This window comes from Dromiciops gliroides, chromosome 1, assembly GCF_019393635.1.
Source record: "Dromiciops gliroides isolate mDroGli1 chromosome 1, mDroGli1.pri, whole genome shotgun sequence".
Lineage (NCBI taxonomy): Eukaryota > Metazoa > Chordata > Mammalia > Microbiotheria > Microbiotheriidae > Dromiciops > Dromiciops gliroides.
Window position 1 is genome coordinate 175,743,788 of NC_057861.1, and position 21,684 is coordinate 175,765,471.

A 21,684-nucleotide genomic window follows, 5' to 3' on the forward strand; every position below is an offset into this window, starting at 1 on the left:
ATTTATATCTGTAAAGCATGGTGTTTGGTTCATGCAGGAGTAAGCACTTAATATATATTTTTTCATTCATTTATTCTTTCTACTATACAAAGCTCTCCCTCTGTGATGGTTCCCCCAACCAAGCAGACCAGCTTTTCCTCTAAGAGAAAAGGCTGCTTTTGGTGTCATTTCCACATTAGCTGTTCAGGAGGCAAGTTTGAGTAAAAGAATGTGTGCCATGGAGCTAATTGTAAGGAGATGTGGTGAACAAAAAATTGGGGGCATCGTGAGATTTTTTTTTTTATAAACTTCCTATCATCTGTGACATTTCTTTCAGGGCCCAGGGCAGCCTTGGATTTGAACAGGGTGAGGTAAAGATGGCTCAAAGACTTGATTTCATAGCTGCAAGGTTGATTGCAAAGCAACACTTCAGAGTGTTATGATACCAACATATGGACACATAGCCATGCTTCCAGTTTTCCCAAAAGTCTGTCATGGTAACAAAACTAAAGGTACTCAACTGGACCGCATGCCTGTGGCAATACACATGCATATCCCCCTACCACCACCCATTCCTGTCCATTACTACCATTTGTTCAGTTGTTTCAGTCATTAATAAATTTAATTTAATATATCGGGAAGGTTTGGCGGGCGTTTCTCGGCAAAGACACTGGAGTGGTTTGCCATTTCCTCTCCAACTCATTTTACAGATGAGGAGACTGAGGTCAACAGGTTGAAGTGACAGCTAGTAAGTAAGTAAGTGTCTGAAGCCAGACTTGAACACAGGAAAATTAGACTTCCTGACTTCCTGACTCCTGCCTAGTGCTCTATCTGTTGTACCACTTAGCTGCCTCCGTTTCTACCATTAGTCAATCCCATATGGAAAAACTGGGTGTGCGCAGTATATCATTACATTTACCTAGAAAATATCTTAAGACTAAAATAAGAGGAGACAAAGAGCCACATTCCATCCCATCCATCAACTTACTATTTTAGGATTTTTAAATGTACTCAAGTAAAGAAAGGAAGATAATTAGCATTTGTTCAACTTTTCAGTCTTTTAGGGGAAGATATTTATTGTCTGATGCATGCATTTCCCAAAGCTACAAAGCTCCTCATTAATGGAATAAAGTGGTCTGTGTACTTGGAATAATTCATCACATTCTCACAGTACAGCCTTATAAACTATTTTTATGTTTGGACCACACCCATTTCCTCTCTGTATCCCCTCATAGTATCTTGCACACAGTAGGTATTCAACAAACATCTGTTGAATAAGTGAAATGGATAAATGTTGAAAAAAGAAAGTTGAAAATGAATAAATATGTTAATATTCCACCTGGGGATGTATATATGCATAGCTCCCACTGATTTCCCCTAGGACTGTATAAAGCTAGCATACCTGATAGTAAGAGGATTGGCAGTGGGGGGAGGAGAGAAGGAGACAGAAAAGAATAAACAGATGTCAACTGTCCTTAGTAAATCCCTCATCACAGTGTAAGAGACTGCACTCCGGACAGAACTAATTCTACAAATGCAGCCTGGGGAAAAGCAACGAACTGCATGCCAGCTGTAAGCCAATTTATGTAAGCATGAAAAGACTGTTTAGAACCACCGAGACAAAACCATGTAGCGCACATGAGCTAAGAGGGAGAAAGGCAGCCTGCCTTGGTGCCCTTGACGTGAACAGCTGTGCACATTAAGTCAGAGAGAACTCCATACCCAAATGGCTATAAACCTGGGCCCCAGGATTTTAAGAGAAGTGCATTATGGGTATAAACAAATCTCCCATATGGGCTCTACTGGGGGTTGGGGGCGGGGGATGTGGGGAGGAAGGGTTGCTGTGTGAGTCTCAGGCAAACACAGCCACGTGCATTGAGGAGGCTGCACGTGGCACAGACATTTCTGCCCAGAATGCATTTTTTGTCTGATTCTTTTTTCTTCCCCCTCTGATGTATTTATTCGGCTGTGGGGGAGTTTGGGGGAGGGAGATTGAAGAGAATGTTAGGCAAGGGTAATGACATTTTTATACAATCCATTCTTGATTATACATGCTAATGGAAGAAAAAAGAATTGTGGGTGATAAAATATAATAAATAATTTTTAAATTTGTTTGGGAATTGAGTTAAGAAGCATATATTAAGACACACTTAGTGTGTGTATACCATCTTGTGCGCAAACATACTCACTCACCACTAATAGCAGCCACTAAACCCCCTAGTAAGTTTGATTTTACTGGACCCCAGATCACCCAGGAAAATCTACTAAGTAGATCTCAAGTAATGGAGACTTGATTGTACTTGGAGCTAAAATTATTATCACCTTCACTCACATGTACATAGTACTTTAAAGTTTACATCACAGTTTCTTCATAATGGCCCAGTGAAGTGGATGTGAGGATTGTTATCTCCATTTCTGGGGGGTTGTTTTTTCAGTCATGTCCAACTCTTTATGACCCTACTTGGGTTTTTCTCGGCAAAGACACTGGAGTGGTTTGCCATTTCCTTCTCCAACTCATTTTACAGATGAGGAAATTGAGGTGAATAGGGTTAAGTGACTTGCCTAGAGTCACACAGCTAGTAAATGTCTGAGGCCAGATTTGAACTCAGGAATATAAATCTTCCTGACTCCAGGCCCAGCATTCTATCCACTGTGCTACCTAGCTGCCTCCATTCTTTAAAAAAAAAAAAAAAACAGGTAAGAAAACTAAAGCTTATTTTGCCCATGGCCACATAACTAGGAATGACAGATAGAGGATTCATAAGAAACTCTAATTACACAGCATCTCTATTTACTGAAAACTTGTAGTTTTTAGTCTTAACACATAGAGAGGAAAGGGAAATGGGGTAATGAGGAGGAAAAAGAGAGAAGGAACAAAATATCTTATGCCTAACAAAGTCATCCTGTAGTATGGCTCTGAGAAATCAACAACTTCTAAGATACAGTTCCCACATCTGAAAAAAAAATCTGAAAGACAGAAATCAGACAAAGAAGAAATCTTTGGATGAAATAAGAATGACCATTTTCATCGAGCTCTTCTATTTGGTTTTCCAATGTCTTTTACTACATAGCCCCAACCTATCTATCCAGCCTCTTAGATGTTCCTTTCCTTCCTGAACTCTGCAATCTAAGTCAAACTTGTCTTTTCTCTGTTCCTCACATATAATACTCCATATCTCCCATTTCCATGTTTTTGTTCTGGCTGGCTGTCCATCATGCCTGTAATGCACTCCCCCCTTAACTCCACCTCATAAAAATCCCTCTCATCCTTCAAGATGCAAGTCAGGCACTACCTTCTACATGAAGTCTTTCTGGATCTCCTCAATTTGGAGTATACTCCATTTCAAACTACTCTGCATTAAACTGCTGTGTATTTATCTAAATTTCATATATATGTACACATACATGTTCTGTATAGATACATCTTTTTTTCTCTCCTGTTACAATATCATTTCCTTGAGGGCAGAGATTGTTTCATTTATTGTGTTGGTATCATCTGCATTTATCATACTACCTGGCATGTAGTAGACAGTTAAAAATGATGATTGGTTAATTGATTGATTGACTGATTGATCGACTAGTCAGTATTGGCTAACTAGGATACCTGCTAATGTTTTCACAGTCTTCTCACATTGATGGTCACCAATAACACCTGAAGCAATCCTATAGTGACCTAAAAATGGAATATATTCCCTTCATGTTTTAACTGAAAAGTACTTTACTCTCTCACTTTCAAATAATATGGAAGCCAATTGAGCAGATGATTTCATACTTTGCACCAAGCCAACCCTGTATCAATTATTTTTAATCTTATACAAGTAAGCCAAGTTAATAGGCATTTTATGAAGTACCATCAATGTGCCAGACACTGTGCTAAGCACTGGAAATATAAAGCTGAAAAACGGTCCTAAATTTCAAGTCTAAAAACAAAGCCAGCACGAAGATCAGTAATGATTAGTTGAAATACAAGCCCCAGTGATTTCTACATCACTGAAAGTGACCATTTTTCGAGTTCAGAGATCTTCTGATGTGTGCCTCTCCTAATATTAACCTTTTCCCCAATATTAAGCTTCAAAGCTTTACATAAGCTAAATAGTCAATGTGTTGCATTGTTCAATCCCATCTGTTATTGTTATATGAATTCTAATAACTGTCACTGCCTAATGATGAGGTTGTATTCAGTCTTTTTTTTTTCCAGTTGTATCTGACTCTTCATGACCCCATTTGGAGTTTTCTTGGCAAAAATACTGGAGTAGTTGGCCATTTCCTTCTCCAGCTCATTTCATAGATGGTGAGGTTCTCATCTTCCTGACTTCAAATCTGACCTCAGACACTAACTAGCTGTGTGACCCTGAGCAAGTCACTTCACCCTGTTTGCCTCAGTTTCCTCATATGTAAAGTGAGGAGGATAAGGAAATGGCAAACCACTCCAGTATCCATGCCAAGAAAACCTCAAATGGGGTCACAAAGACTTGACACGACTGAAAAATAACTGAACAACAATGATGAGGTTATTGAAAAATATGTCAAAATTCTCTTTCACTGGACATCTTTTCCCTGCAGGAGAACTTTTATCTTCTTTTATCCAATTGGTTACAGCTGCATTCCAGCAGCAGCTCTTGTACTAGAAAAAGCAAAATGACTAGGCATCCAAAGAAAATCTATCCAACATTAGCCACTATATAGAAAACCATTAACAGAGTAATGTTGGATCACCCCCTTCTCAGATTGCATAGGTTCTCCTAATTTAATCATTCTTTTTCTTCTCCAAACTAGGTGACTGAGTCTACCACATGGAGAGCATTTGTCCTTTAACTTTTCTTGCAGCATAAAATTTTTGCAGCTTTTGTGAGCTTTTCTCATTAAGATTCTCTCCAGCCTTTTGCCAAGCTGTTTTCTTTCCCCCTATGTAACTGTGTCCTTTGTTATTATCTCAATTAGAGATACAATGAGATGGAATGATGGATGAGGAAGAGGAGGCAATTGTGGTGAATGATGAGAATGAAACTTCTTGGTACCATTTTTTTGTATCTTGAATATGAAAAAATCTAGAGAAAATCAGAAGTTCTTTACTTAGTGCTTTATTTAGCCTTAAAATGTAGAAATGGAGAGGAAGTATATTTGAACTCTGCCTATTCGCATCAGTGACAGCTAGGATTTTCCAGCTTTCAATGTCATCCTCAAGAAATGCTAACTGACCAGCTCAGTGCTACAAAGCACATCACCTCATTAAGCTTCAATTCTCCCAGCTATGCAGTGTAGAAAGTATGTCTTTCACTTATTTGTGCTTATATTACATGGGAGGGGGGGTGGAATAAGCACTTATGTGTCAGTCACTGTGCTAAGCACTTGACAAATTTTATCCTCACTACATTATACCCACTTTATACCTGAGGAAACTAAGGCAAACAGAACTTAAGTAACTTGCCCAGTTTCACACATTTACTAAGTGTCTGAGGCTGTATTTGAACTCAGGTCTTTGTGACTCCAAGTCCAATTCTCTATCTACTGTACCACCTTGCTGCATAAGCAAATCAGTGAAATCACTTTTTAAAATTTGTTTGATCTCCAAGAAAAGAATGAAGAAGGAGGAAGGTTAGAATACATTAAGTCTAATTCATCTGTGGTTCTTTGCTCAGTTTCAATTCCCTGAATGCTGGCATTTCTGATCATATGAGGAAGAAAATCCTGGTAGTTAATAACCCACTGAAAAATTGCCAGGGTACCAACCCTTCCATCTGGACTTTATCCGTGGCTCTAGAAATGGAGTAATCCAAGAATGTTAGAGCTAGAAAGGACCTTAGTTTGTGAACACAGAGATTCAACCCTTCTTAAGTATCCTTCCCTGATTGGTATCAGCTGAAAATTTGACAAGCATGCCATCTATCTCCATCCAAGTCATTGATAAAAATGTGTGTATCCCAAGCACTTCACACAGTGCTTGGCACACAAAGCGGAAGCATTTAATACATACTTGTTCACTCACTCACTCATTCATTCATTTAAGAAAAAGAGTGAACTACAGACCCCTGGGACACTCCAGGAAACTTAGTCCCGGGCTAACATGGCTACCACTTTTTGGATCTATTCATTCAGGTAATTCTGAATCCACTAATTTGGAATACCATCTAGTCCACAATTCTCTGTCATGTCAACAAGAGTACTCCCTCACTTCTCATATATAATCAATTGCCAACACTGTTGACTTTTACCTCCTCAATATTTGTTGCATTCATCCCCTACTCTCTATTCTCACTCTCACAGCTCTGGTACAAACCCTCATTACCATCTACTTGAACTGTATTACCTTAGAGGTTTCTCTGCCTCTGTTCTCTCCTGTCTCCAATCCAAACATATGCTGTTTCCAAAATAATTCTCCTTATGAATCAACCTGGTCATATAATGCATATGTTCAAAAATCTTCAATACGTCCCCATTGTCTGCCAAATAAGGTTTAAACTCCTTTGCCAAATAGTAAAATTCCTGGACAATCTGATACCACGCTACTTTTCTAGTTTTGTTTCATGTTACTCTTATTCATGTTATTCTGCAGCTAAACTGGACAACTCTCTGCTCCCCAAACATACCCCACACCTTCCTACTTCCATGCCTATATTTTGTGGCTGAAATGTTACCCTTCTCCTCCTTCATTTGTTGAATTTCTTATTGTTGTTGCTCAGTCATTTCAGTCATTTCCAATTCTTCATTGCGTTTTCTTGGCAAAAATGAGCTCCTCCAGCTCATTTTACAGATGAGAAAACTGAGGCAAACATTAAGTGACTTACACAGGGTAACCCAGCTAATAAGTCTCTGAGGCCAAATTTGAACTCAGGAAGATGAGACTCCCTGACTCCAGGCCCAGAATTCTATCTACTTCACCACCAACTCTCTAATGTACTTATGTTAATTTTTTGCCTTAATTTATACTTTATTTTATATTTGCCTTTTTGCTTCTGTCTCCGTATCTTATCCCCCTACTATGCTGTAACCCCAATATAGCTAAAAAGCTATGTAGTGCCTAGCACAGTGTTCTGTACCCAACAGGTCCTTAATAAATAAACAGCTCCTTTTTTAGGACCAATATGCCCTCAATAAATAATTTTTTTAGTTGATTGAATAGAATAGCATTATGTTATAAACTCCTCAAGGGCAGAAACTATGTTATTATTTCTTTGTATTCCCCACAGTGCCTAGCACAGTACTGTGTCTATAGCAATAGCTAAGTAAATTTTGTTGAATAAATGAAAAGCCAATAAAACAGTGGTGGTAGTGTCATTCAAAATGGAAAGTCATTGCTCTGTCACTAACTGTATGATCTTGAGCACATTTTAATGTCTCTGAGCTTCAGTTTTCTCATCTGTAAAAATTGGAAATAATAACACTTGGTCTACCTGTTTAACAAGGTCACTATAAGAATCAGTATCTCAAAGCATTCTGTAAACCATAAAGCATCGTGGAAAAGTACCCATGTCTGGCTGAGAAAATGACTGAGGATGAGAAGAAGATGAGGCTATCACAGTTACTTTTTAGGAACCAGAAAACCCACTCATTGAGAATGGAATCTATCTTGGGGGCCCAATATGAGTTTGTCTACAAATGTCAACCTCTAACCACTTAATGATCTGCCTCAATGATCTGGTTGGTTAATAAGCTTCTCATGGCCTCCTCTAAGAGAACCACCTTCAAAGTCTGCAGTATCCTTCGTTATAAACTCTGGAAATTGAGTATACAAGATTTCTCAAAGGAAGTTTAACAAGATTCTTTAATGCTAAATCTCATCCTTGTGTGTGTGTGTGCGCATGTGCATGCGTGTGTGGAGAACCCAAGAAAACTTGTACAATGACTGACAGATACCACAATACCAAACCAAACTGGGAAATGCAGGGACAAAAGCTAACACTAATTACCTCAAAAATCAAAAGACTAAGGTCCTGCTGGCTCTATAGAATCACCACATGACAGTGGAAAGTAGACTAATTGAAGGAAAAGATCTCCATATTGCCAGGAGCTAACAAAACTGCAAAAGGTGGTGAATGGAGACAAGCAATATTTTATAAAGACTATCTTATATTATTCTATTCTATTAAGAAATTTTTGCGAAGTGATTTTTTTTTTCTTTTTAGGGGCCAGCAGCCTACTTTTGATTTATACAATACAAAGTCCAGCCACCCAAGGCATCCCTGATTTGTCCAAACACCCTGATAGGAAGCCCACAATTTCAAAGATGAGTAGCTGGACTGGCTGGAATAATGTGTTTATTAGTAATACCTACAGGTGATTGATGATCTTCTTTTACCTCACCTTAAGTAAGTACCAACATACCACCATAATAGGGAAATAGCTTCTCATATAATATATATGTACATATATATGCATAACCACATTCATACACATCCTTCTTCTGGAAGAAACAGTTTTTAGAACAGTATTTAGAAGTCATATTTCCTGTAGGATCCTCCCCTTGTCTCTTGAGCTTACCAAGACAGTTTTCTATGAATAGCTAACTAAACCTGAAATTCTCCTTTCCAGACTCACACCTATCTTTCAAGTGTCTCACCATCTGGTGTGCATATGCAATTAGCATTCATCCAGACAAATTTTGATCCTGACTCTCCTCCAAGATCGTCACGCAAAACTATGTGGATACAGCTGTATGGTCCTATGGTTAAAATCAGAAATGAGCCAGTAAGGTCTTTACCTTAGGGATCACCTAGTTCTGAACCCTCATTTGATAGATACAAGTTGATATTTCTATATTAATAATTCTATTTTAAAATATTTCTTTTTAATGTTACTTTTTAGTAACATTAGAATTGGAACATAGTAACATAGAATTGGAAATAAAGTAGATGCCCAACAATTGGGAAATAGCTAAATAAGTTATGGAATATTACTGTGCTATAAGAAATAATGACTATGATGACTATAGAGAAACATGTTTAAACTAATATGAACTGATGCAAAGTGGAATAAGCAGAAACAGCCAATGAACTAAGTGCCAGGCACTATGCTAAATGGTGGGGATAAGGCTAACAGGAAAATATTTTTTACAATGACTATGACAATGGAAATGGAAAGAACAGGAACAAAAAAACATTGAATGCTGCACAATAATAATGGGCAAGCTTGATCTAGAAAGGAAGCAGAAAAAAAATGGACCTACCTATAATGAAAATAGGAGACTATGTGTGTGAAACATTGTATTATAAATATTAAGTTTAGTTGATATGTTGATCCATTTTTCTGAGCTGTTTTTTCTTCCCCTCTTAACTTTTTTTTCTTTGTTACAAGAAAAGGAATCTGTGGAGAAGGGAGGGGGAAGACATGCCTGCTGTCTCAAAAGTCTTAGAAAAGCCATTTCAGAAAAGCTGCATTTGGAAATGTAAGGGGGCTAAAATTCTAGCTATACTATCTAAAATCTAATGAGTAGTTGCCAATAAATTATAAGCTTTAGCAAGAGTATTTAAGTGTTTAAGTATTTATTAAAGAGCATTAGGATCAGAGATAAAGGTAAAAATATAACTATTTCTAAGAGACCCCATCATCCAACCCACCATGGCGAGGTCAGGAACAAAAAAAGGACTCAACACTTCCTCCTTCCTCCAAGAAGCCTCCTGTGAAACTGGGAACATCCCTCACACACAGCTCCAAGCTAATTGGTTGGTAGCTTTGATAGACAGTACCCACAAGCAAATGTCACTTCCTGACGCCAAGGACCTGAGTGCATGGCTTGCCCTCAGACGCCTTCTCCTCATGGTGGAGCTTTCCTACCGTAACTCCCCAGCAGGTGGCGTCATTCCAATTGTTACAGAAATAAAAGCAATTTTTAAATAAAAGCTATCAATCAAATTTTCAAAAAATGAATAATTCTGTTCATAAAATAACTGTAGCAAATTTCCAAAAGGTCTACTCTCACCTTTACATAAGGAAACTAAAGTCAAAAGTTAATTACTCGGGGCAGCTAGGTGGCACAGTGGATAGAGCACCAGCCCTGGATTCAGGAGGACCTGAGTTCAAATCCGACCTCAGACGCTTAACACTTACTAAATGTGTGACCCTGGGCAAGTCACTTAACCCCAATTGCCTCACCAAAAAGAAAGAAAGAAAGAAGAAGAAGAAAGAATAGGTTCAGAGTGAGGCTTAAAGAGAGATGGAAAGATAAAAGATGATTATCAGAAAAAACTCCTCCATCACAGCTGCCAGTCAGTACCTTTGGCAAGCATATAGCTTCCTGTTTTATTCCTGACTTGATGTTTATTATCAGAGGACCGCTGAACAGATTTACTTCTGTCATTACATCTTCTAAGGCAGTGATGTCAGAAAAGTAGAAATGGAGCCCAGCCAGCTGCAAATGGATTCCAAAAACCACAAATTAACATTATCTGTGTTGTATTGTGCTTTTATTTATTTGATTAAATATTTCCTAATCAGCCTTGTAGCCAAGGTTACAAGTTTGACACTTCTGTTCTAAGCAATCTATAATGATTTTCATGTTTATCCAAATAGAAGAGACTTATCAAAAGAACATAGAAGACAGAGTTTTGTTCTATTGAGTGAAATCCTTTTTTCACAATCCACAAACAAGAAGCACAATGGGTTATAATACACTATACATCTTCCAGTGAGTTGTGAGATGGTGAAGATCTTAGAAAAGCCATTTCAGAAAAGCTGCATTTGGAAATGTAAGGGGGCTAAAATTCTAGCTATACTATCTAAAATCTAATGAGTGGTCGCCAATAAATTATAAGTTTTAGCAAGAGTATTTAAGTGTTTAAGTATTTATTAAAGAGCATTAGGATCAGAGATAGTGAAGATCTCAACTTGTATTTGGAGAGACCCTACAGAGAGCTTGTCCAATAGAGTGTGCATCTGGGACAGGCCACGCAAATGGACAGCAATCTGGTCCTAGGGTTGAAAAGGAAAAGAGTGGGGACTAGAATATCTTTGAGAAATCGCAAAGTCCTTTTATTAGACTCTAAGCTTTCCCATTAAAAACCTATTTTTTTTTCAATATGAACATTTTACTATTGTTGCTTTATGGCAGTGGGATGTGGAACACCTGTGGGCACAAGCGGGCCACCACTGGGTCTAACCCGTGATTCTCAAAGGCAGGATATCAGCTAGGTGGGCCCTTAGTTGTATGGAACTTATACTTGGAACTACATATGCATTGTATGAAATCCATCCTCAGCAATTGAGTACAACATATTCTCAAGTAAGGAGAATCTCCAGACTCTTCCATAGTGTGCCATGATGCTGATAGCAAGGAATAATACTAACATTGTGCTGCTGTAAATTTAAAGAAAAAAAAAGTTTTGGAATCACTTACTCAACCCATGCTGTATCTACCTGCGTTCTTCCATCTGGGAGTAAGGGAAATGGCCTTGGAAGTCATCCAATCCAGGGATTCTTAAATTTTTTCCACTTTTGACCCCTTTTCACATGAGAAATTTTTACATGATCCTGGGTATAAAGGTTTATAAAATAGGCATGCATAACCTTTTACTGTTGCCAATTTTTTGCAACCCTTACATTCAGTTACATGACCCCATATTGGGTTGAAACCCACAGTTTAAAAGACTAGGATCTACTCCAACCGTTCACTCAATTCAGTCATTCCAGCTCCCTGATAGGGAATAGACCTGATTATTAGAAAATTGCTTCTTAATGTGAACCAACATCCCCCCACACCTCCCAGCCATTGGTCCTCATGATACCCCAAGTCTACCTTTCTCATTTAACAGATGAAGAAACTGAGGCCTGGGAAGATTGAATGACCCAATATAGGAACCCTGGTCTCCTCATTCTCAGTTCATTGCAACTCCCAATTTAACTCTCCATACCAAGGATGCACTCTACTTCTTTGACCAGCACTGGAGTCTTCATTCTTCTTAGACTCCAATGGCTTTGAATATAGCAAAAGAATATAGAATCTAAAAGCTGAAGGTACCAAATAATAGCAATAAGGATCAGAGATGAAACTTCTTTGCTGCAAGAAAATAATAAAAATAGGCTTGGACTTTTCTGGATTTTCCTTAAATATCATTTACTTTTTTACCTCCGTCCAAGTTCCTTTCCTGAATTCATCATCACTATGTGATTCCTTCAAAATCTCAAGTATAAAGAGACTCAGATAGTCTAAAATCTTTAAAATCAAGTCCTTTCACTTAAAAAAATTAACTATCGGGCAGCTAGGTGGCGCAGTGGATAGAGCACTAACCCTGGAGTCAGGAGTACCTGAGTTCAAATCCGACCTCAGACACTTAACACTTACTAGCTGTGTGACCCTGGGCAAGTCACTTAACCCCAATTGCCTCATTAATTAATTAATTAATTAATTAATTAATTAATTAAAATTAACTATATTTCTGTAAATTTAGAGGATAAAATCCAGAAAAATTAAATGTCCTCAAGAAAAAAAAAAACTGAAATGCTACTTAACTACTGATCATGTTGCTAAGCAGAATTATCTCATTTGAACCTGTAATGCTAACATTTCAGTTAAAGGCAGGGACTACCAGCTAGCTAAGCTTTGTATCTCTCATACCACTCTTTATATAGGCTTAATGTATGTTTATGTAATCGGGTGGCTAGCTTTTGTTCTCTCTCTCTCTTTAGTTCAGTGGGAGCCACCATCCATATAAAATTCTTCTGTTGTGCCATAAGATCACTCTAAGCCAAAATATCTATTTGACTACCTGTTCATTCTTTCTTGGTGAAAGACACAAAATACATCCAGCCTTGACTCCCTGAGGTTTCTTTCTTTCCCCTTCAGTTTGAGGAATTCAAAGACATCTAGCATCTCTGTTTAACTTTAAAGTTCCGTAAAATTGTCTCTTTTTTTTTTTCAAAGCAAATATTCGGTTTGGTGATGGTTCAAATTAACAAAATTTCAATTCTACACAATGAGAATGGCATTACCTAGCTACTCTTAGAAATAATTACAGTAGCTTCCTTTGTTTATGCAATGTCTGGGGACTTCTCATACTCTGCAAATTCGTGTATCTGAATTTTACTAGTAATCCACCAGTGCTTCCAAACAATTTATTTACAAAAGGTGTGGAGGAGGCCACAGGGGACCTTAAAAAAGGCATGGAAAACCCAGCATGGAGTACCCTGCTAGAAGGAAACATACTTAAGTCCAGGGTACATTTTCCTCTTCTGGGATAGCTCTGCTCTTGACAGAGATGGCAGTAGGTTGAACCCATCTACATCCTCATCTTCTAGTCCAGCCTCTGGGAGCATAAGACCCTCAAAGCAGTAAAACTTTCTACCTTCAAGCAGCTGTCAACAAGGTTGGGAGAAGACTAGGAAGGAGAGGAATCTTGAAATTCTCAGCCAAGTCCATTACAAACAAGTTAGGGCAAAGGCTGGCTCGGCCTCAATGTACTCAAGATCAAAGCTTAGGTTGAAGCCCTAAAATCTTCATTAGCATCCAAAGGAAACCACAATTTGCAGGTCTAAAAGAGACCTATGGACTAAGTTTATGATCTTTTGTTGAAGAAAAAAGAAACTCATTAAAACAGAAACTGTCACTTTTTACCACAGGGCAATCACTATTCTGACATGTTCCAATGATAACTTACGATATAAAACAAAGGATGAGAAATGTCATTGTCAGTTTTCCAGGAGCACAAGCTCAAAAAAACTTGGAGTAAGGAAGTTCTAAATTCTATTTTTGTCTCTGGGGGAAGAAAACTCTTTCTGGCAAAGCTAGAAGGGCTCGGTTTCTCTAAGTTGTTAATTTATTTAGCAACCTTTTCTGAAAAGTCTACTACATGGTCGCTGCCAAGTGTCACATGCAGGCAGCCTAGCCCATGGTCTGAGGAAGAGCTCACTCTGGGCTCTAGATTCTCACAGCACAATAGCTAAGAGTGTCTATTCTCTGTTGATATGAGACAGCTAGAATCTACATAATACTATGTACCAGGCTCTGCGCTGAGCAAATTACAATTATCTCATTTGATTCTCACAACAATCCTGGGAGGTAGATGTTGTTATTGTCCTCATTTTACAGATGAGGAAACTGAGGCAAACAGAGATTAAGTGACTTGTCCAGGGTCATGCCGCTGGTCATACAGAATGTACAACTACTTACAATATAGCTAACATTTCTTTTCCCTCCCTACCAACAATGGACAATGACTCCCCCCTCAAACCAGATTCTGTGCTCTTAAATCTTCCCCACTTAAACCAGCCCCACTGTTTTGGGACTTCTTTGGACCTCACTATCAAAGGCTTCCTTCCCCAGGAAAGTCATCACTGGGACATCTCAGTATCCTGTAAGATTGAATCAGCCTGGTCTTCAAGTCTCATCATGCCCTCTGCCTCTCTGATTGGACCTTTTAAATGTAGAGCAGGGCCAAGCTTCAGGGCATCTAATCAGCCTTAAAGAGGGGCCTCAGTACAAGGGTTCTCCCATTTCCCACCAGCTACAATGCTTTTAGACCATCCCACCCTCTTATGGTCTCCTTTTCAGTTTCCTTTTGTGTGCTGACTTCCCCCATTAGATTGTAAACTCCTTGGCTGCATAAATTGTCTCTTTTTATTTGTAGCCCCAAAGCTTAGCACAGTGTCTGGCATATATTACTGTTCAGTTGTTTTTCAGTCAAGTCTGACCCTTTTTGAGGTTTTCTTGGCAAAGATACTGGAGTGGTTTGCCATTTCCTTCTCCAGCTTGTTTTACAGATGAGGAAATTGAGGTGAATAGAGTTAAGTGACTTGCCCCAGGGGTCACACAGCTAGTGTCTGAGGCCAGATTTGAACTCAGGAAGAATGAGTCTTCCTGACTCCAGGCCTGGTGCTCTATCCACTGTGCCACCTAACTGACTGACATATAGTATGTGGTTAATAAATGTTTACTGGGACCGACAACATTTTTAACCCTGAAACTCCTAGGACCAATGCTGCCTGGATCATGAGTGCCTCCCATGACTCACTCTATTCTACATTCCCAGCCTGTTTCACTTTACAACTAGACACCTGCCTACTGGAACTACCTCCTGCCACCCATGCCTGCTACCCTAGCATCATTACAACTATAATCTGATCAACAACAACACAGCCCCGGAGAGGCTGTGTCGGATACTTCTCTATAATTCTATGGACTACTATCTTAACTTTCTAAACCAAATCACCCTCCCTGACCACCATTCCTCTCTATCTATGGTTTCTTCTACTAGAATATAAAGTTTCTTGGGGCACAGACCATTGGGCTTTTGTATTTGTATCCAGAGTACTTAGCATTGTACTCAGAACGCAGTGATTAATCATGCTTTTTTTGTTAATTCATTTCTAGTCCTGATAGCTGGCTCTAGCCACTGGTTTTCCTCCATCATGATAGTGGGTGTACTTACAAGGCAAATCTAGGGCGCTTTCAATAGTCACTTGTAAAAGGTGGAGGAAATGACCACCTTGCCTTTGAAAATAGAGAAAATAAAGTCCAGTTTAGGATGACTTATTCCAGAGGACACAATTCACCAACAACAGTCCGTCCTCCTGCAGGCCACAAAGATTCAATATTCTAAAGACAACAGTTCTCATGTCTGCTTAAGTTTTTTGGGGGGGGGCAATGAGGGTTAAGTGACTTGCCCAAGGTCACACAGCTTGTAAGTGTCAAATGTCTGCCCCTCTCATGTCTTCTTGAACAGTCGTTACCATGCAGTTCTGGCTAGAAATAATTTACAAAGGGAAAACAAAGGCCGCCTGCACATAAACACAAAATCTCAGTTATTCAACTCTTGATGTCTACTGAGGCAGAAGGTCAGAAAGCACCGCAGTCATATACATTGATTTCTACATTCTATCAATAGTGTGGTTCTATGAAAGATGCCTTGTTATTATAATACTTGACTTGGTGTTTAAATAGTGGTTACCGTGGCCAGTAGCTCAATTAGTTAATATACAATGACAGTTATCCCCTTCACATCTCGACTTTCCACATCTTGGTTTCAATATAGCAAGGGTTGACATAAGAAATTGAATGGGAATTTGGGGAAGTTTTTTGAAAGCCTCAGACAACACTCAAAGGCCAGCAGACGACACGGAGCCTATGACCAAATACTTAACCCAAATTTTACAATAAGGTACTGTAAACAGCCCATCAAAGAAAAAGAAGAAAATCAGACTTCTTCTCTAGTATGAAGGGACAGGGGAAAATTTTACACAGATTTTCCAGATTGCAGGGGCACCCCATCCTAATTGCTCCCCATGTGGAAGGGATAACTGTATAATGAAACTAATCAAAGATCTGATTCCTATATAATGAAATGAGTTAATATATGTAAAAAGACTTTGCAAATCTTAAAGTACTTTATAAATGCTAGTTAGATGTTATTGTTATATGACATCAGAGTGATGTCATGCCTTGCAGTGAATTGTATTTAAGTGAGAGAGGGCTGTGCTAGGTCACCAACCTCACTCTCTCCTCCAGGGCCATCTGGATCCAATGGCAAGATTTATATCAAGATAACTGGAGAGGGCCCCAGGATGTTTAGGCCACTGTGGGTTAAGTGACTTGCCCAGGATCACACATTTAGTAAGTGCCTGAAGTCATATCTGAACTCAGGTCCTCCCAACTTCAGGGCCAGTGTTCTATCTATTGTGCCACCTAGCTGTAGTGGTAGTGGTGGTGGTGGTGGTGGTGGTGGTGGTGGTGGTGGTGGTGGTAGTAGTAGTAGTAGTAGTAGTAGTAGTAGTAGTAGTAGTAGTAGTAGTAGATAACAAAGTAGCCTGACTATAACTCCACTTAAAAGGACCATTCTGCTTATAAAGTTTAAAAAAAAGGTGAGCCAGTCAGCCCTTCTATAAACAACTAAGAAACTCTTGCTTGTTGATAGTGAGTTGGCCCTGGTGTCTTTATATTAAAAAAGAGCAACACATATTACTAATAAAAATTCAAATCTACATTAATTTCAACACTAAATACAAACAAGCTGAGTGCAGCCCAACCCAGCTTCAGTAATATAATCTCCTATTTGCTTCATTCATTTACCGCATTGTGTTTGTTGGAGATCCAACTGTGACTAGAGAGTCAACCAAAAAAGAAAAACCTATTGTGCATCTGCAGGTGCTCCTGGAAGAATGGCTTTTGTTCCCTGGATTTCCCAGTGATGGAGTGGAAAGCAAAAAAAGACTGTTTCCTGAATATTTGAATTAGAAGTTTGCTGGTCCAGTTTAAGAAGCTTTGATATAGGGAATTTCCAGTAGAAACTCTCTCTTTTAATGCTGACTGATGTTTGCTCTGCATCTTATAGCCAGTAGAGAGCTCCCTGGAGACCTAAATCCTAGCAAAGTCTAATTCTACTATAGATGCACCACTAACTTTAGCCCACATCTAGAAATCAACAGCAACAAAGTAAAGGTTGAATTCTAATCCAATTAGCACTAAAGAGATACTACAAGGCTTAAGAAAAGGCCCAAGGGGCAGCTAGGTGGCACAGTGGATAAAGCACTGGCCCTGGATTCAGGAGGACCTGAGTTCAAATCCAGCCTCAGACACTTGACACTTACTAGCTGTGTGACCCTGGGCAAGTCACTTAACCCCCATTGCCCTGCAAAAAGAAAAAAGAAAAAAATATGAAAAGGCCCAGGACAATAGAAAAATTGAAAAAAACAAAAACAAAAACCTTTGTCCAATCATGCTTTATGGATGGGCCTTCTATTCTCTGAGCTGTAGCACACCCAGCTGCTAAATCTTGGGTTTGAAGAGGCTCTTAAAAAGACAAACACCATTTTTATTTAGAATGTTTTATGACAAAAGAGAGTACTACTGATGCATAACAAGGCTTGTTTTATTTATCGTGAGGCAACATAACCCCACTCCCTCCATACAGACACATCATGATATATTTAAGCATTAGGTCATGCCAGATAAGTGGATAGCTCTGGGACCCCCCAAAGCCACCGCTGCAATAGATCCTTCCTATAATGTGTTTATCCTTGGGATCCACACCATCAGATAGAATTCTGTCATAAACAGAGACAGCAGAAGTGGATAGAGTACTGGACTAAAGAGAGACCTGGGTTCAAACCTTTGCCAGTGGAACTTCTCTTACTGGCAATCTGGTCTAGTGGAATAAATGCTGACTCTAATGAATGCTGATCTCCCTTCTAATCCTCCTTTGAGACCTCAAGCAAGTCACTTAATCTCCTTGGGCCTCAGATTTCCTCATAATGTAAAATAAAGGGTAGAACTAGATGGCTTCCCTTCCCACTCTAGATGTTAGGATACTAAAAAATGAGGGAATTGAGCTACATCAGAGGTGTCAAAGATGTAGCTGACCCCACCGCCCTTTGAACCAGATTAAACTATAATTGCAAATAGTTAACAAAATAAATAAAAATACCATAAACCGTAGATAATAATAATTTTAAAACTATGTCAAAAGGCAGGCCCCAAAGGATCCTTAGTTAGGGAGTATTGGCCCCCATTACTATTTCATTTTGACACTACTGAACCAAATGACCTCTAAAATCCTTCCATCTCTTATGCTTACTTTTTTTTGTGGGGCGCAATGGGGGGTTAAGTGGTTTGCTCAGGGTCACACAGCTAGTAAGTGTCAAGTGTCTGAGGCTGGATTTGAACTCAGGTCCTCCTGAATCCAGGGCTGGTGCCTTATCCACTGCACCGCCTAGCTGCCCACTTCCTTCCATCTCTTAAATCAATGACCCTATGCCCAAACCTTTCATCTATTAAACTGGAAGCATAACCTGTTATTTCTACCTGGGATGAGGGGAAGGTTGCTAGGCTCAAAAAATATAATAATGTATGTAAACACTTTGCAAACCAGTTTGAGGCTACCTGGAATAGAGAATAGGGCTGACCTTGGAATCAAGAACGTGGGTTCAAGTTCTTGTCTCTGAAGAATACAAGACTGGGCTGTGCCACCCTGAGCAAATCACTTAAACCCTAAGTGTCTCCAGGGAGCTCTCTACTGGCTATAAGATGCAGAGCAAACATCAGTCAGCATTAAAAGAGAGAGGTTTCTACTGGAAATTCCCTATATCAATGCTTCTTAAACTGGACCAGCAAACTTCTAATTCAAATATTCTCCAGCTTCATAGGACCTGTCATCTCCTTATCAACCTCTTTTACAGTTCAGTCTCCCCCAGAACTGAGCTTGATCCTCAGTAACTGCCAGAGATGGGGGTCCCTTAGTAGAAAAGGATGCTCTGTCACCCTCTTCCCCACCCTGGGTCATGGATCTCTATGTATTCATATGGACATGTTGTCCTCCCCATTAGAATAAAAGCTCCTAGAGGCAGCTAGGTGATACAGTGGATAAAGCACCAGCCCTGGATTCAGAAGGATCTGAGTTCAAATTTTACCTCAGACACTTGACACTTACTAGCTTCGTGACCCTGGGCCAGTCACTTAACCCTCGTTGCCCACCAAAAAAAAAAAAAAAAAAAAAGGAATGAAAGCTCCTTGAGGGTAAGGACATTTTCATTTTTGTCTTTGTATCTGAAGTGCCTGGCACACAGCAACCACTTAACAAATATTTTTTGTAAATTGAATATCAGAAACTGAATCCTGCTGGTATAGCCTTACTGGTCTAGACGAACCAGTTTGTTGGCCCAAAATTGACTAAGCTTCATACCACATTCCCGCTGAAGTGAAATTGTTATTGCACAGTTATCATGTTGGTATGCAAAGACCAAAGTAGTAATTTTATTGTCCTCCCCAATATGACAAACTCTCAAGTGCTTTTCCTCTCAACAAATATATTGGAGGGGTGGTACCAGTATCATCTTTTTTCTTAAGGATTATGAAACTAAAACTCAGAGACCTCAAATGACCCTGCTCTGGGCCACACAGCTAGCAAATGTGAGAGCCTGAGTCAGTATTTTGAACCCAGGTCTCCTGATTCCATGTCATTCTACCATACCCCACCATAGTACATGTCTAAAAAAAAAAAAAAAGGAAAAAAGTGTTGACCCTGTGCTTGGACTCCTTAAGTCTGAATATAAACTGTTATAATCTCCAGGGTTGATCCTAGAGATAACAATAGTATCTAGTATTTATATAGCACTTTAAGGTTTGCAAAGTGTTTTGCCTGTTATCTCATATGAACCTCACAACAACCCTGTCAGATGGGTACTATTAGTAAACCCATTTTTTAACAATATTATTTTTTTGTTTGTTTTTGTTTATTTTTGCAGGGCAATGGGGGTTAAGTGACTTGCCCAGGGTCACACAGCTAGTGTCAAGTGTCTGAGGCCAGATTTGAACTCAGGTTCTCCTGAATCCAGGGCCTGTGCTTTATCCACTGTGCCACCTAGCCGCCCCTATTAAACCCATTTTAAATGTGAAGAAATGAGGTTAAGAGGTTAGATAACTTGTCCAGAGTCACTCAACTGTTGTGTCTGAAATAGGATCCGAGCCTGCCTCTTTCTGATTCTAAGACCCATACTATATCTACTAGTAGCATGTGCTAGTAAAAATTATTTATTTCTTGAGAAATCTTTTTACAACCCGTTTGTAACTCTGTGATTTAGTCACAGTTCGTACAACCTTCACCTGTCAAGAGTCCAGGATAATTTTTTTTAATTTCCCTAGGATTCTTCCTTGAATGTGATCTTGCTTAATCTTTATAGGTAGAGTATTTCTTAAATGGTTCTGGTGTTGTTGTTTTTTAATCTCTCCCTCCAACTTTTTGGCAATAAGAGATCATTTTAGCATGCTCTGCCTCTTTCTTCCCACTAAAAGCCCAATATTGAAGAACAGTATGTCACCCCATTGATGACACTTCAGACAAATGTTTGTTTTCTAGTACCAGTTAAACGGTGTGCAATGTCCCTGGGAAGGACTCCAGATTAACAATACAGTGTACTGTGAGGTAGTTTTTTTTTTTCCTCCAGAGTATGAAGGAGATGTTAATCTAGGAGACTGGGATGATAAGGTTAATGAGATCACCATCAAGCCTTTCAACACTAAAGCTTTAGAAATGCTTTTGAAAGACATTAGGGATGGAAACAACAGTACTTACAAAAGGAACCCGGGAGACTTTGCCTTCCTGGGTACAAATAGGGATTATACTTAGGACACCATGACTTCCATTCTCATAGAATTTTAGAGCAGTTATGTAAATCCCAACCTGAAGCTTGACTATGACCAAAAGGGACGTCAAAGACAGCTCCAAAGTTTGCAGTTTTAGCAAAGCCCAAATAAACATATAGTCAGACCAAAGCCTTCCAGCTAGCCCAATTGGGTTTGAATAACCTCAAAAAGCCACAGAAAATCCTCGGGGGGAGACACCTTATTTCCTTCCACCTCCTGTCCTAAGGGCTCAGACTGGAATACTTCCAGACCCTAGCGATCCCAGAACCCTTTCCCTCTAAAGCCTCTGTGATCAAACAAACCCAAAGGGAAAAAAGACAAACTACCTAGACAAAGTGCTGGCAGAGTTATATAGCAAACTCTCAGCGCCCCCCCCCCTCCGCCAGGAGAAGCCCAAACACGTGGGGTGTCATTTACTCAGTGTTAGCTGGTACTGCACAGGCCAACACACGCCTGCATACACACACACACACACACACACACACGACTCAGCATGTGGTTTCTTCTTACTGCCGGTTTGCCCAAGCTTGGCAATCAGCATCTGACCCGTCTCAGCATCACCCCGGCTCCCCCTACACAAACACACACACACACACACACACACACACACACACACACACACACACACACACCATCCTCTTAAT

General features: G+C 39.4%; 1 protein-coding gene across 1 annotated transcript in view; it reads right to left on the bottom strand.

Moving 5' to 3' along the window:
• The window catches only part of GFOD1 (glucose-fructose oxidoreductase domain containing 1), a 165,820-nt gene that overhangs the window by 143,647 nt on the left and 489 nt on the right, over positions 1 to 21,684 (bottom strand).